Source organism: Microcebus murinus, chromosome X (assembly GCF_040939455.1).
Source record: "Microcebus murinus isolate Inina chromosome X, M.murinus_Inina_mat1.0, whole genome shotgun sequence".
In the NCBI taxonomy this organism is placed as follows: Eukaryota; Metazoa; Chordata; class Mammalia; order Primates; family Cheirogaleidae; genus Microcebus; species Microcebus murinus.
Genome location: NC_134136.1, coordinates 29700769 through 29714276, shown reverse-complemented (window position 1 = coordinate 29714276; position 13508 = coordinate 29700769). Strand labels below are relative to the sequence as shown.

The 13508-nt window shown below is 40.9% G+C and overlaps 1 long non-coding RNA gene across 2 annotated transcripts; it reads left to right on the top strand.

Annotated features, from left to right (window-relative positions):
• The first annotated feature begins 46 nt into the window (after positions 1-46).
• LOC105872954 (uncharacterized) lies at positions 47-9622 on the top strand. Of its 2 annotated transcripts, XR_012916034.1 has the most exons (4): positions 47-508; positions 3580-3702; positions 6277-6393; positions 6487-9622. It is a non-coding gene; the product is annotated as an uncharacterized LOC105872954 (long non-coding RNA). The 2 variants fall into 2 exon arrangements; XR_012916033.1 differs by lacking the exon at positions 3580-3702 and having other exon boundaries at positions 58-508; positions 6487-9621.
• Positions 9623-13508: the final 3886 nt, after the last annotated feature.

The window sequence follows — 13508 nt, the reverse complement described above, 5'->3', positions numbered from 1 at the left end:
GTGGAGCTACAGCCTGAGAATAATTCCGCTGTGAACCAGATACAGGCGGGGCCGGGCTGATGGGAAAGCTTTTAGTCTGCAGACTTCCTTTTTCTGCTTTAGGCTGACGCAAGTACTCGTCAACCACAATAAAGATGGCAGCAACGGCTTTACCTTGGTAACAAGGGAGTCACTTGATAACAACTGCGGCACTTTTCATTTTAGTTCCGCCCTATTAGGGGAGGGAAGTGCTTGGGCCCGCCCCGGCAGCGTGCATATAATTAAGTTGCTAAAGTCGAGAGAGTGTGGAGATGATGGAATAAGAGTCGTGCCAGCCGGTAGAGTGTGAGAATGAGCGGCGCTCTACGTCTAAGCACCAGCGTAGCTGGGGAAATGGGGGAGAAAAAGGGAGAGCAGACCCCCATCTGCTCTCGGGTAGCCTTTGGGCTCCGTATGCTAGTGGTGAGGTGGTGCGGCGGGGGACACTGGCAGGCAGAGTGTCGGAAACAGCAGAAAACATCATTGACCGGTGAGTCCACACTCTGGTGCCTGGGCCCTTGGGATATGGTGTGCAGGACTAGTCGTTGCCACTTTCTGGAAACACAGCCCTTACCTGGATTGAAGGAAACCCAGAGGGCACCTATAGAGAATAGGATTAGGGGATGAAAAATGGTAGGGGCCAAGAGGTCTACCAGGGACTTGTCCGAAAAAGGGAGACAGATAGTCAAATAGCCACAGAATTTGAGGCACTGACGTTTTTATTATACATGTATTAGAAGTGTATATGAAATATGAGAAATATGTAGAAAAAATAAGTGCTACTTTATGCCGTGGAACATATCACTTCAAGAAGTAATTCTATCTGAAGGATACATCTCAGAGAGAAAAATAAATAAATAAAAGAAGAATTAATTCTAGTAAAGATAGTTTCGGAAGAGTATTCCTACTTCCAGGACTCTGGAGTTCTATTTGCAATCACTGTGTGACCAAGAGAACATCTTGTATAATAGAGTAGTCCAAATCGAGACTTACAGCTCCATAAAAAATACGGTTTCAAATTTGGTGTGTGTCACTGTTGCAGTGTGGTGAACCTTTGCTTAAATGCATGTATGGCTGAATATATTTCTAACCTAGTGTTTTCCAAACTTAAATGACAAAAGATTCACCTGGAGTACTTAAGTAAGGGTATAGATTCCTGGGGCGCCACCCCAGGCATATCGAATGTGATTCCAGACAGAGAACTTGGGAGTCATTATTTTTAAACAAGTGCCCCTGATGATTCTTAGAGTCATACAACTTGGGTAGCATGGTAGTTATTGAGGTAGCTTTATGGCAACATTTAGGACAACTGCACTTTCTTATGAAATTTCCCTTAAAGCAGTTCTCAAAGTTCTCAACCCAGAACCACTCCTTGTGCGGGAATATGTTTGGAAATGTACAGGAGAATTTTCGGTTTTTGCAATGACTGGTGCTGAGGAGAGCCAGAGATGATTAAGTACAGACATGGCAGTCCTACACAATGAACCCCTCCCACATTGAATGCCAATAATGTCTCTCCCCTTGAGACATTGTTAATATCAGCCATATTAGACCAATTGGACCCTGAATCTGAAGTCCATGTTGCATCGCTAACCTTGCACAAATAATTTGTGCTTTAGCCTTTTCACAACTATGGCTGATCCCAATGAATTAGTAATAATTAAAGCTAACATTTATTGAGCATTTGCTCTATCCTCATTGTATTTGTTTTCTTTTTTTTTATTATTTTTCAACAAGAAAGTCTGGCAGATTTTTTTTTTTTTTTTGAGACAGAATCTCACTCTGTTGCCCAGGCTAGAGTACCGTGGCATCAGCCTAGCTCACAGCAACCTCAAACTCCTGGGCTCAAGTGATCCTTCTGTCTCAGCCTCCCAAGTAGCTGGGACTACAGGCATGCGCCACCATGCTGGGCTAATTTTTTCTATATATTTTTAGTTAGCCAATTAATTTCTTTCTATTTTTAGTAGAGATGGGGTCTCGCTCTTGTTCAGGCTGGTCTAGGACTCCTGACCTTGGGTGATCCTCCTGCCTTGGCCTCCCAGAGAGCTAGGATTACAGGCATGAGCCACCACACCCAGCCTTGTATTTGTTTTCTACTGTTGTATAAGAGATTTCCATAAACTTAATGGCTTATAACAACACTCATTTATTAGCTCACAGATTTGTAGGTCAGAAGTCTGAGTGGACTTTATTGAGTTCTCTGCTTAGGATCTCACAAGGCTGAAATCAAGGTACTGAGCTCTTATCTGGAGTCTCTAGGGAAGAATCAGATTCCAAGCTCATTTTTCTTGGCAGAATTTAGTTCTTTGTTGTCCTAGGACTGAAGTTCTTATTTCCTTGCTGGCTGTTGGCTGGGGCCTGTCAATCTTTGCTCCTAGAGGATTCTTTCTGGTCTTTACATGTGGGCTTCTAATCTCAGAGCTAGCGATGGGACATTGAAACCTTCTTTTGCTCTGAATCTCTGACTTCCTCTTCTTTGACCAGCTGGGGAGAACTTTGCTTTTAAAGGACTCTTGTATTTGGGCCAGGCCCCCCCAGATAATCTCTCTATATTAAGGTCAACTGTGCTATGTAACATAACCTAATCATGAGAATAAAATATATCATAATCACTGTCCTGGGAATTACACAGGGCAGATACATCAAGGGGATCAGAAAATCTTGGGGCCATTTTGGACTTCTGCCTGTCATCCCTGTTTTATAGATACAAATGTCGAAGGAACTTAACTTACCATGTTTCCCTGAAAATAAGACCTACCCATAAAATAAGCCCTAGCAGGTTTTCTAAGCATTTGCGCAATATAAGCCCTACCCCAAAAATAAGACCTAGTGATGGGCATGGCTACGCAGTGCATCTGTACAACCCATGCATTTCGTTGCCGAGTGGTAAAGGAGATGAGCAACCCTTCTAATCTGCCCCATGAGAGCTGTATTGCTCGACATGAGAGATTGGGGCCAATGGTTCTAAAGGAAATAGAGTCGCAAGAAATTCAGGATGGAATTTGGGGTTTGGAGAGTTACGATGTTATGATGTTCCAGAAAAAGATGACTTAACTATATTTGAATAAATGTAGATTGTTGTACCGTACTTAAAAAAAAATAACACATCCCCTGAAATAAGCCCTAGGGTGTCTTCTTGAGGAAAAATAAACATAAGACCCTGTCTTATTTTTGGGGAAACATGGTAGCCCCCTAGGTCCCACAATAAGCAGCCAAGACATGGTTTGAACTTAGGTTGCTCTGCCTCCAGAGACTGCTTGACTACTATATCTCCGGCCTCTCAGTACAACGGAGGAAATGGCTCAACATACTTTATTGCCATTTTTGAGAAAGAGTGTAGAGCACATGACTTGGTGATGGTGGGTCAGTGGCTCCTAATATTGAGCCATTCAAGAAAAGATTGAGGCACTTAGCAGGGGCTTGTTCTGCTATCATCAACCATCTGTGGAAAATGGATTATTGGTTCTATCACTTCAGCAACTGCCCTCACTCTACTGGCTATAAAATAGGAGGTGTGTGTATGGGATATATCCTAAGCCCTTGCTTTTTTTTTATCTTTAGGTTTCACTTATGTACCAGTGACCCCTCCTTCAGTTCCTGTCTGTGAGAGTCTTTCCCTTCATTGTGACACTCCCTGAATGACATTTCTTTTGCCTCCAGTTTATATTAAAGTGAAGATACAAGGTAGAATGTCTCTTGCTGTTGTAGGTGTTATGACTGAGCCTCAATTAACACAATCACATAGGTAAGGTATGACGAGGTAGAGGGAACATAAGAAAAGAAGCATTTCTGTGTAAAAGGGACTAAATATATAGGATATATGTTACTTGGAGTTTTGAACAGCAGAGAAAGTGTACCTAGTGGAATATCAAAGAGTTTGTTTTGGAAAACCATAGTCAAGATTTGTGGGGTCTTTTCAGAAACTTATGTGGAAAAGTCTTGAGTTCTTATCCAATCTTGTCCATAACACTAACAATCTTGGATGAGGTATGCATAAGTGAAGCAAGCAAAGACATTTCAAGACTGTGAGGGCACAAAGATGTGAGTTCTTTCTCCTGGTCATAGAAGGTCAAATTTCCAAGGCTAGAGTAGATAAGTACTACTTCATGTCTGATCCATGTTTAGAGTTCCTTAGAGAGTCATGGTATGAAATTCCTCAGTGGTCCTGCAGGGAATATCTGAAAAGGCAGCAACTCCTGGATAAATATCTTTACATGAAAAAGGTGCCAGATGACATTGGTAGCATTACCTGTGTTAGGAGAAATCTTCAACGAGCAGCACCTGCAAGGGCTAAGGAAACTTTAGCCCTCAGAGAGCACTGAATGCTGACACAGGTCCTGATCAGTATCTGGATGAAGGTATCAGTTGGCTTGCTTTCCAGAAAGAAATACCATTCCTAAGTTCTGCCCTACTGTATAATCAGACTGGTTCTATAGCAACATCTATACTTTTTAGGAATATTTGAGAGTTTAGTCCTGAAACTACTCAACAAAGAGTTGTCCAATCCATCAAAACTGATCATTCAAGTCTTTAAATTTTAGCATTTTCAATTTTTATTTCTTAGCTAACTAATTTTGTTCTCAGTGCACACTGTATATATTTTTTGTATTCCTTTCCCAGAATCCTATTCCTTCAAAGAAGATTCAGGGTTGTTTACCTGCTCAAAGTCTGCATTATGAGATGTGGTATGAGATTTTTGAATTTGTAAATTCATACTTTTCCTCAAATTTGGAAAGTTTTTGGCCATTATTTCTTTAAATAATTCTTCTGCCCCCCTGTTTTGGTCTCTTCACCTTTTGAAACTTCCATGATTTGTGTATCAGTCAGTTTGATGGTGTCTCGTAAGTTTCTTAGTATCCATCTACTTTTCTTTTTTTTTTTTTAATGATATGATTTTCTTTTCTTTCTTTTTCTTTTCTTTTCTTTTTCTTTTTTTCTTTTTTTTTGAGACAGAGTCTCACTCTGTTGCCCATGCTAGAGTGCCGTGGCATCAGCCTAGCTCACAGCAACCTCAAACTCCTGGGCTCAAGTGATCCTCCTGCCTCAGCCTTCCAAGTAGCCGAGACTACAGGCATGCACCACCATGCCCAGCTAATTTTTTTTCTATATATATTTAGTTGGCAAATTAATTTGTTTCCATTTTTAGTAGAGACAGGGTCTCGCTCTTTCTCAGGCTGGTTTTGAACTCCTGACCTTGAGCGATCCTCCCGCCTTGGCCTTCCAGAGTGCTAGGATTACAGGTGTGAGCCACTATGCCCGGCCTACTTTTCTTAATCTTTTTTCGTTTTTGCTCCTCAGACTCAATCATTTCAAAGGACCTGTCTTCAAGTTCACTGATTCTTTCTTCTTTCTGTTTGAATCTACTATTGAACCCCTCTAGTGAATTTCTCAATTCAGTTATTATATTTTCAGCTCCAAAATTTCTTTTTTTTTTTATAGCAGAATGCTATTTATTTTGAGCATCTGGGTGCAGATGGGTGGAGTCCAAAAAAGGCATCCACAGCTCCAAAATTTCTGTTTGGTTTCTTTTTATAATTTCTCTTTGTTTTTGTTTTAATTTTTTTTTTTTTTTGAGACAAAGTCTTGCTTTGTTGCTCAGGCTAGAGTGAGTGCCGTGGCGTCAGCCTAGTTCACGGTAACCTCAAACTCCTGGGCTCAAGTGATCCTTCTGCCTCAGCCTCCCGAGTAGCTGGGACTACAGCCATGCACCACCATGCCTGGCTAATTTTTTCTATATATATTAGTTGGCCAATTAATTTCTTTCTATTTATAGTAGAGACAGGGTCTCGCTCTTGCTCAGGCTGGTTTCGAACTCCTGACCTCGAGCAATCTGCCCACCTCGGCCTCCCAGAATGCTAGGATTACAGGTGTGAGCCACCGTGCCCGGCATTCTCTTTGTTAATATTCTTTTTGTTTGTATATTGTTTTCCTGATTTCTTTTAGTTCTTTGAGTTTTCCTTTAGCTCTTTGAACATACTTAAGACAGTTTTAGTCTTTGTCTAGAACAGGGGTCCTCAAACTTTTAAAACAGGGGGCAAGTTCACTGTCCCTCAGACTGTTGGAGGGCCAGACTATAGTTTAAAAAACTATGTATAAATTCCTATGCACACTGTACATATCTTATTTTGAAGTAAAAACAAATGGGCAAAAACACCTGCATGTGGCTGCATGAGGATGCCTGGTCTAGAACTTCTGATGCTTGCATTTCTTCAGGGACAGTTTCTTGACATTCTGTTTTCTTCCTTTTTTTTGAGACAGAGTCTCACTCTGTTGCCTGGGCTACAGTGCTGTCGTGTCAGCTTAACTCACAGCAACCTCAAACTCTGGGCTCAAGCGATCCTCCTGCCTCAGCCTCCCCAATAGCTGGGACTACAGGTATGTGCCACCATGCCTGGCTAATTTTTTTATATATATATTTATATATTTTTTAGTTGTCCAGCTAATTTCTGTTTTTTTTTTTTTTTTTAGTAGAGATGGGGTCTCACTCTTGTGCAGTCTGGTCTCGAACGCCTGAGCTCAAATGGTCTGCCCGCCTCGGCCTCCCAGAGTGCTAGGATTACAGGCATGAGCCACCGTGCCCGGCCTATTTTCTTCCTTTTAATGGGCCATAGTTTCCTCTTTCTTTGTGTGTTTTTGTTATTGGCCTCTGAGTGGAGGTTTCTCCAAGTTCTTGGTGTTTGTTGGGAAAAGAATTTCATGACACACCACAGAAGCCAAGCAAGTGAAAACTTTTATTGAAAGCAAAGGTATTCTGTTGTTGCAAAAGTAATTGTGATTTTAGCATTGTCGAAATTTGCCATGTGATATTAGAATACATTCATAAATGTGGTTATGTTATACATCATTTTAATGCACATTTCTCACTTTATTTTTTTGGTAATTACTTATTACTTGCTGTTTATATTTATTTTAGACTATGGAAATGATGTTAGACAAAAAGCAAATTTGAGTGATTTTCTTATTGGAGTTCAAAATGGGTCGTAAAGCAGCGGAGACAATTTGCAACATCAACAACGCATTTGGCCCAGGAATTGCTAGTGAACGTACAGTGCAGTGGTAGTTCAAGAAGTTTTGTAAAGGAGATGATAGCCTTGAAGATGAGGAGTGTAGTGGCCAGCCATTGGAAGTTGACAAGGGCGAATTGAGAGCCATCACTGAAGCTGATCCTCTTATGACTACACAAGAAGTTGCAGAAGAACTCAACGTCAACCATTCTATGGTCGTTCGGCATTTGAAGCAAATTGGAAAGGCAAAAAAGCTTAATAAGTGGATGCCTCATTAGCTGACCAAAAAAAAAAAAATTGTCGTTTTGCAGTGTCGTTTTCTTGCATGCAACAAGAACGAACCATTTCTCTGTCAGATTGTGACATGTGACGAAAAGTGGATTTTCTCCAACAACCGACAATGATCAGTTCAGTGGTAGGACCAAAAAGAAGCTCCAAAGCACTTCCCAAAGCCAAACTTGCACCATGAAAAGGTTATGGTCACAGTTTGGTGGTCTGCTGCTGGTCTGATCCTCTATAGCTTTCTGAATTCTGGCAAAACCATTACATCTGAGAAGTATGCTCAGCAAATCTATGAGATGTACTAAAAACTGCAATGCCAGTAGCCACCATTGGTCAACAGAAAGGGCCCAATTCTTGTCCACGACAACTCCCCACCACACATCACACAACCAATGTTTCAAAAGTTGAACGAAACCAGCCTGAGCAAGAGCGAGACCCCGTCTCTACTATAAATAGAAAGAAATTAATTGGCCAACTGATATATATATAAAAAATTAGCTGGGCATGGTGGCGCATGCCTGTAGTCCCAGCTACCCGGGAGGCTGAGGCAGAAGGATCACTCGAGCCCAGGAGTTTGAGGTTGCTGTGAGCTAGGCTGACGCCACGGCACTCACTCTAGCCTGGGCAACAAAGCGAGACTCTGTCTCAAAAAAAAAAAAAAAAAAAAAAGTTGAACGAATTGGCCTACAAAGTTTTGCCTCATCCGCCATATCCACCTGACCTCTCGCCAACCGACTGCCACTTCTTCAAGAATCTCAACAACTTTTTGCAAGGAAAACGCTTCCACAACCAGCAGGATGCAGAAAATGCTTTCCAAGCGTTTGTGGAATCCCAAAGCATGGATTTTTTTGCTACAGGAGTAAACAAACTTATTTCTCATTGGCAAAAATGTGTTGATTGTAATGGTTCCTATTTTGATTAATAAAGATGTGTTTGAACCTAGTTATAATGATTTAAAATTCATGGTCTGAAACCGTGATTACTTTTGTGCCAACCTAATACACTCTCAAGGAGGAGAGCAGGCAGGCTGGAAAAAGAGTAGCTGCCTGGAGAGTAAATTGTTTTAGATCTTTTGTAGTCTTACTAATTGAGGGGAGGAATAAGGCCAAGGGGTTGGCTTTTACTAAGAATTTGGGTAGTAATTCTTAGAATTGGGTTCCTTCCCATTTTCATCCTTTATATGGTTGTTTTGGAACTGTTTTAGTGATTTCAAAGGTGGGGAAATTTTAAAACCACAATGTAAATGATATTATTATTAGTCAAAGTTCATGTAAGGTGACAGAGATAGCTGACAAGCCAGTCACAGCCGGTTCTTGCCTGTGGTTATCAGCCCCTCTAGTTAGCTTCTGCTTAAGATTTACTTATTTTAACACCTGCACCTGATTGTCAAGCCCCTGCATCCGGTCTCAGTCCTGTCTCTTAGTTTCCTGCTTTAAAAGTTTGTGGTTTTGGGTTCAAAGTTGTCCATTTGAGAAAACAGCCATTTTTACCAGCCTTTGCAGATGGGTTCTGTGCCAGGGAAGATCTCCACTAATTAGTATGATATGCTCGGGGCCTTGGGGTCAGTCACATGTGGGCTTAAGGTCTTCTTAGGCCTTTTCTGGGCATGCGTCTTGCCTTGGCCTGGTATGTGCTTTTTTTCAATTCCTGTGAATACAGAACTATTTTTAAGTGTCTGAATTTCCCAAAAAGTCTCACTCCTGCTTCTTGTGTGGGCCTTAAATATTCTATTTTATTCTTTTACCTCTAAGGTTTTGTCCTAGGTATCTGTGAGTCTGTAGTCCCCCTGCAGTGTTCATGAACAGTGCCTACCATTTCCTGTGGCTTTCCCTAGCCTGAGATCCAAGCTATGCTACTTTTCCCTGTTTGAGCTCTGAGTTAGACAAAACAGATACTGGTACCCCAGGGGGCCCCTAGACAAGTTAGAATATTGCAAATAAATTCCATTCTCCTCTCTCCAGGGTTCCAGGGAAGGAACTGGCAGCTGGGCTGCTGCTTCTGCCAGGTGTGCAAGGAGGGAAGGAGAGTTAGAGTACAGGCAAATAAAAATGTCACAAAATTCCCTACTATTTTGACTGTGGCTTTTTCTCGATTTGGTGTTTGGTTGCCGTAGACTTTTAACTGTTTTCCAGATTTATGAAATTATTTTAGCCAGTCTCTAATTTTTTTTTTTAATATTTCTATGGGGGAAGGAGGGCCTTGAGCTTCCTAGTCTGCCATCTTGTAGATTCCACTCAACAAAAAAATCCCTCTTTTTTTGAACTCCTGACCTTGAGCAATCCGCCTGCCTCGGCCTCCCAGAGAGCTAGGATTACAGGTGTGAGCCACCGTGTCCGGCCAAAATCCCTCTTTTTTAAAAACAGTGATACCAAAGCTCAGATAGTGATTTGTACAAGGTTATACAGTTAATAAGGAGTATAGATGAAATTTGATTCCATCTTTTCTTTTTCCAGGTTTTATGATTTTTTAAAAGAAATTTTGTAATTTAAAATAATTATATGTCCACCAAAAAGTTGCAAAGATAGCACAGAGAGTTCCCATATCTGTCTACTCTCCTCCCCCAGCCCTGCACATCTGTTATCCCTTTTATTAACAGATTAGTATGGTACATTTGTTATAATTAATGAACCAATGTTGATACATTATTATTATTATTTTTTTATTTCGGCATATTATGGGGGTACAGATTTTAAGGTTTCAATAAATGCCCATTTCCCCCCCTCCCCCCAAAAGTCTGAGTCTCCATCATGACCATCCCCTAGATGGTGCACATCTCACTCATTATGTATGTATATACCTACCCCCCTCCCCCCTCCCACCTGCCCAATACCCTATTACTGTAGTACCTATGTGTCCACTTAGGTGCTACTCAGTTAATACCAGTTTGCTGGAGAATATATCTGGTGCTTGTTTTTCCATTCTTGGGATACTTCACTTAGTAGTATGGGTTCCAGCTCTAACCAGGAAAATATAAGATGTGCTATATCACCATTGGATACATTATTATTAATATTAACTGAAGTCCATAGTTTATTCAGATTTCCTTAGTTTTTACATATTGTCTTTTTCTTTTTGTGTGTGTGTGTTTTTTTTTGAGACAGAGTCTCGCTTTGTTGCCCAGGCTAGAGTGAGTGCCATGGCATCAGCCTAGCTCACAGCAACCTCAAACTCCTGGCTCAAGCAATCCTCCTGCCTCAGCCTCCCAAGTAGCTGGGACTACAGGCATTCGCCACCATGCCCGGCTAATTTTTTGTATATATATTAGTTGGCCAATTAATTTCTTTCTATTTATAGTAGAGACGGGGTCTCGCTCTTGCTCAGGCTGGTTTCGAACTCCTGACCTGGAGCAATCCCCCCGCCTCGGCCTCCCAGAGAGGTAGGATTACAGGCGTGAGCCACCGCGCCTGGCCCATATTGTCTTTTTCTATTCTAGGATCCAATCTATGACACCACATTACATTTTGTTATCATGTCTCCTGAGGCTCTTCTTGACTGTGACAGTTTCTCAGACTTTCCTTGTGTTAATGACCTTGACAGTATTGAGGAGTACTGCTCAGGTATTTTGTAGACCATTCCTCAGTTGGGATTTTTTTTTTTTTGAGACAGAGTCTTGCTTTGTTGCCCAGGCTAGAGTGAGTGCCGTGGTGTCAGCCTAACTCACAGCAACCTCAAACTCCTGGGCTCAAGCAATCCTGCTGCTTCAGCCTCCCGAGTAGCTGGGACTACAGGCATGCGCCACCATGCCTAGCTAATTTTTTCTATACATATTAGTTGGCCAATTAATTTCTTTCTATTTATAGTAGAGATGGGGGACTCGCTCTTGCTCAGGCTGGTTTCGAACTCCTGACCTCGAGCAATCTGCCCGCCTCGGCCTCTCAGAGTGCTAGGATTACAGGCGTGAGCCACTGCGCTCGGCAGCATTCTAGTCTTAAAAGACTAGATTAGAAATTAGTTCAGTTCCCCATAGGCATTTTTATTTCTTTTACAGTGTAGAAGAATCCACAAAAACCTCTTCCCCAAATTGATTCCCAATATCCAATTCGTGGTTAGGTTGAATCTTTATTTCTATATAATGTAAACAGTAATTTTTTTTTTTTTTTTTTTTTGAGACAGAGTCTCACTTTGTTATCCAGGCTAGAGTGAGTGCCGTGGCGTCACCCTAGCTCACAGCAACCTCAAACTCCTGGGCTCGAGTGATCCTCCTGCCTCAGCCTCCCGAGTAGCTGGGACTACAGGCATGCGCCACTATGCCCGGCTAATTTTTTTATATATATATATATCAGTTGGCCAATCAATTTCTTTCTATTTATAGTAGAGATGGGGTCTCGCTCTTGCTCAGGCTGGTTTTGAACTCCTGACCTTGAGCAATCCACCCCCTCGGCCTCCCAAGAGCTAGGATTACAGGCGTGAGCCACCGCGCCCGGCCTGTAAACAGTAATTTAAGGTAAAATGCAGCTGTGAACATTAAGACTAGTTGTTAGAAAGATTTAACTAGCTTTGAAATTTAAGTTTTAGAACATAAATATTTACAGCTTGATCTGTGGACAATGACTGTCAAAGCCTAGAATTCAACATTCACAAATTCCCATTCATGCACACAAAGCACACCATTATCACACAACTTACTCCTCCTGTCTTGAGAGAATCTTGTTTCTTTAAATCTTTAGTCTCCCAGTCAATTCCAAGTCCAAACAACTTTTAACTCAAACTTCACTCTCATATTTTTAACAAGTTTTCCACCCACACATCATTAAAAATTTTCCTCATCTTTCATATTTTACTGCCAAAATCTGATACCCACCTCAAAGAGATCACTAGATATAAGAAAATGAAATATAAAGTGGTTACTTCAAAATAGGATATAGGAGATCAGAATTCAAGATTCCCTATTGGGATCATACTTTATTCTACTGCAATAAAATAACTGCTACAATAAGAAAAATCCTATGTCGAATTCTTTAATACTCTTTGATGACTAGCCTAACAACCTACAAAAAAGTTTTGGAGCATATACCCTTTTTCATACAAAGTGTCTGAATAAAACACCAGGATTAGCTGTCATTCATTTGAGGCCTCACTTGTAGAAAGAAGCTGTCACAGGGACAGCCAGGATACCCACTAGTTTGTGGAGATCCCTGAAAAAGTATGATTAAAAAAAAAAAAATTCTGGGCCGGGCGCGGTGGCTCATGCCTGTAATCCTAGCACTCTGAGAGGCCGAGGCGGGCAGATTGCTTGAGATCAGGAGTTCGAAACCATCCTGAGCAAGAGCGAGACCCCGTCTCTACTATAAATAGAAAGAAATTAATTGGCCAACTAATATATATAGAAAAAATTAGCCGGGCATGTTGGCACATGCCTGTAGTCCCAGCTATTCGGGAGGCTAAGGCAGGAGGATTGCTTGAGCCCAGGAGTTTGAGGTTGCTGTGAGCTAGGCTGATGCCACGGCACTCACTCTAGCCTGGGCAACAAAGCAGGACTCTGTCTCAAAAAAAAAAAAAAAATCTGGTCTGTACTTAAGTTTCACTAGCCTTTTTCATTGCCTTTATAGGAAGCTGCACCTGGTCTTCTAGTACTCATACTACTTCTCTTATCCTAGGTTTGTCATATAATATCTATGGCTTTGGAATCTCCCAAGTGATATTCTATAAAACTTGAAGGAATAATTATGTCTCCTAATTTCAGGTTTGCAATTTCCAAAGATCACTTACAGATTTTATTCAATTAAGTAGCCATATGGACACCAACCATCTATGAGAAAAGGTTTTCTTCAAAGAAATGATTTAACACTCTACAATTAGGGATTAGCTATAGCAAAACACAATAAAACCAATAACTGATGGTTGGTATTTGAGATAAAAATTTGTACAATATGGAACCTAGTGGTTTTATTGCAAAATCAAAACTGAGAGGTGTGAATTTACTACATCCATTGAAAATAAATAATTTACATGAAATATGGATTCAGGCATAGATCTAATATGTGAAAATCAAAATAAATGGATTGAATCTGCATGTTTCATTTGCTTACATACTTGCACACTATTTTTCTGTAAAAACAATTGCAACAAAGGAAAAAAACTGCTCTTTTGCAAACAAGCCTAAGAGCATCTCTCTAAAGAGTCCAATATAAATATGCATATATATGTATACAGTGTAACTGTTCAACACAAATACTATTTCTAGAAAAAGTTTAACTGCACAGG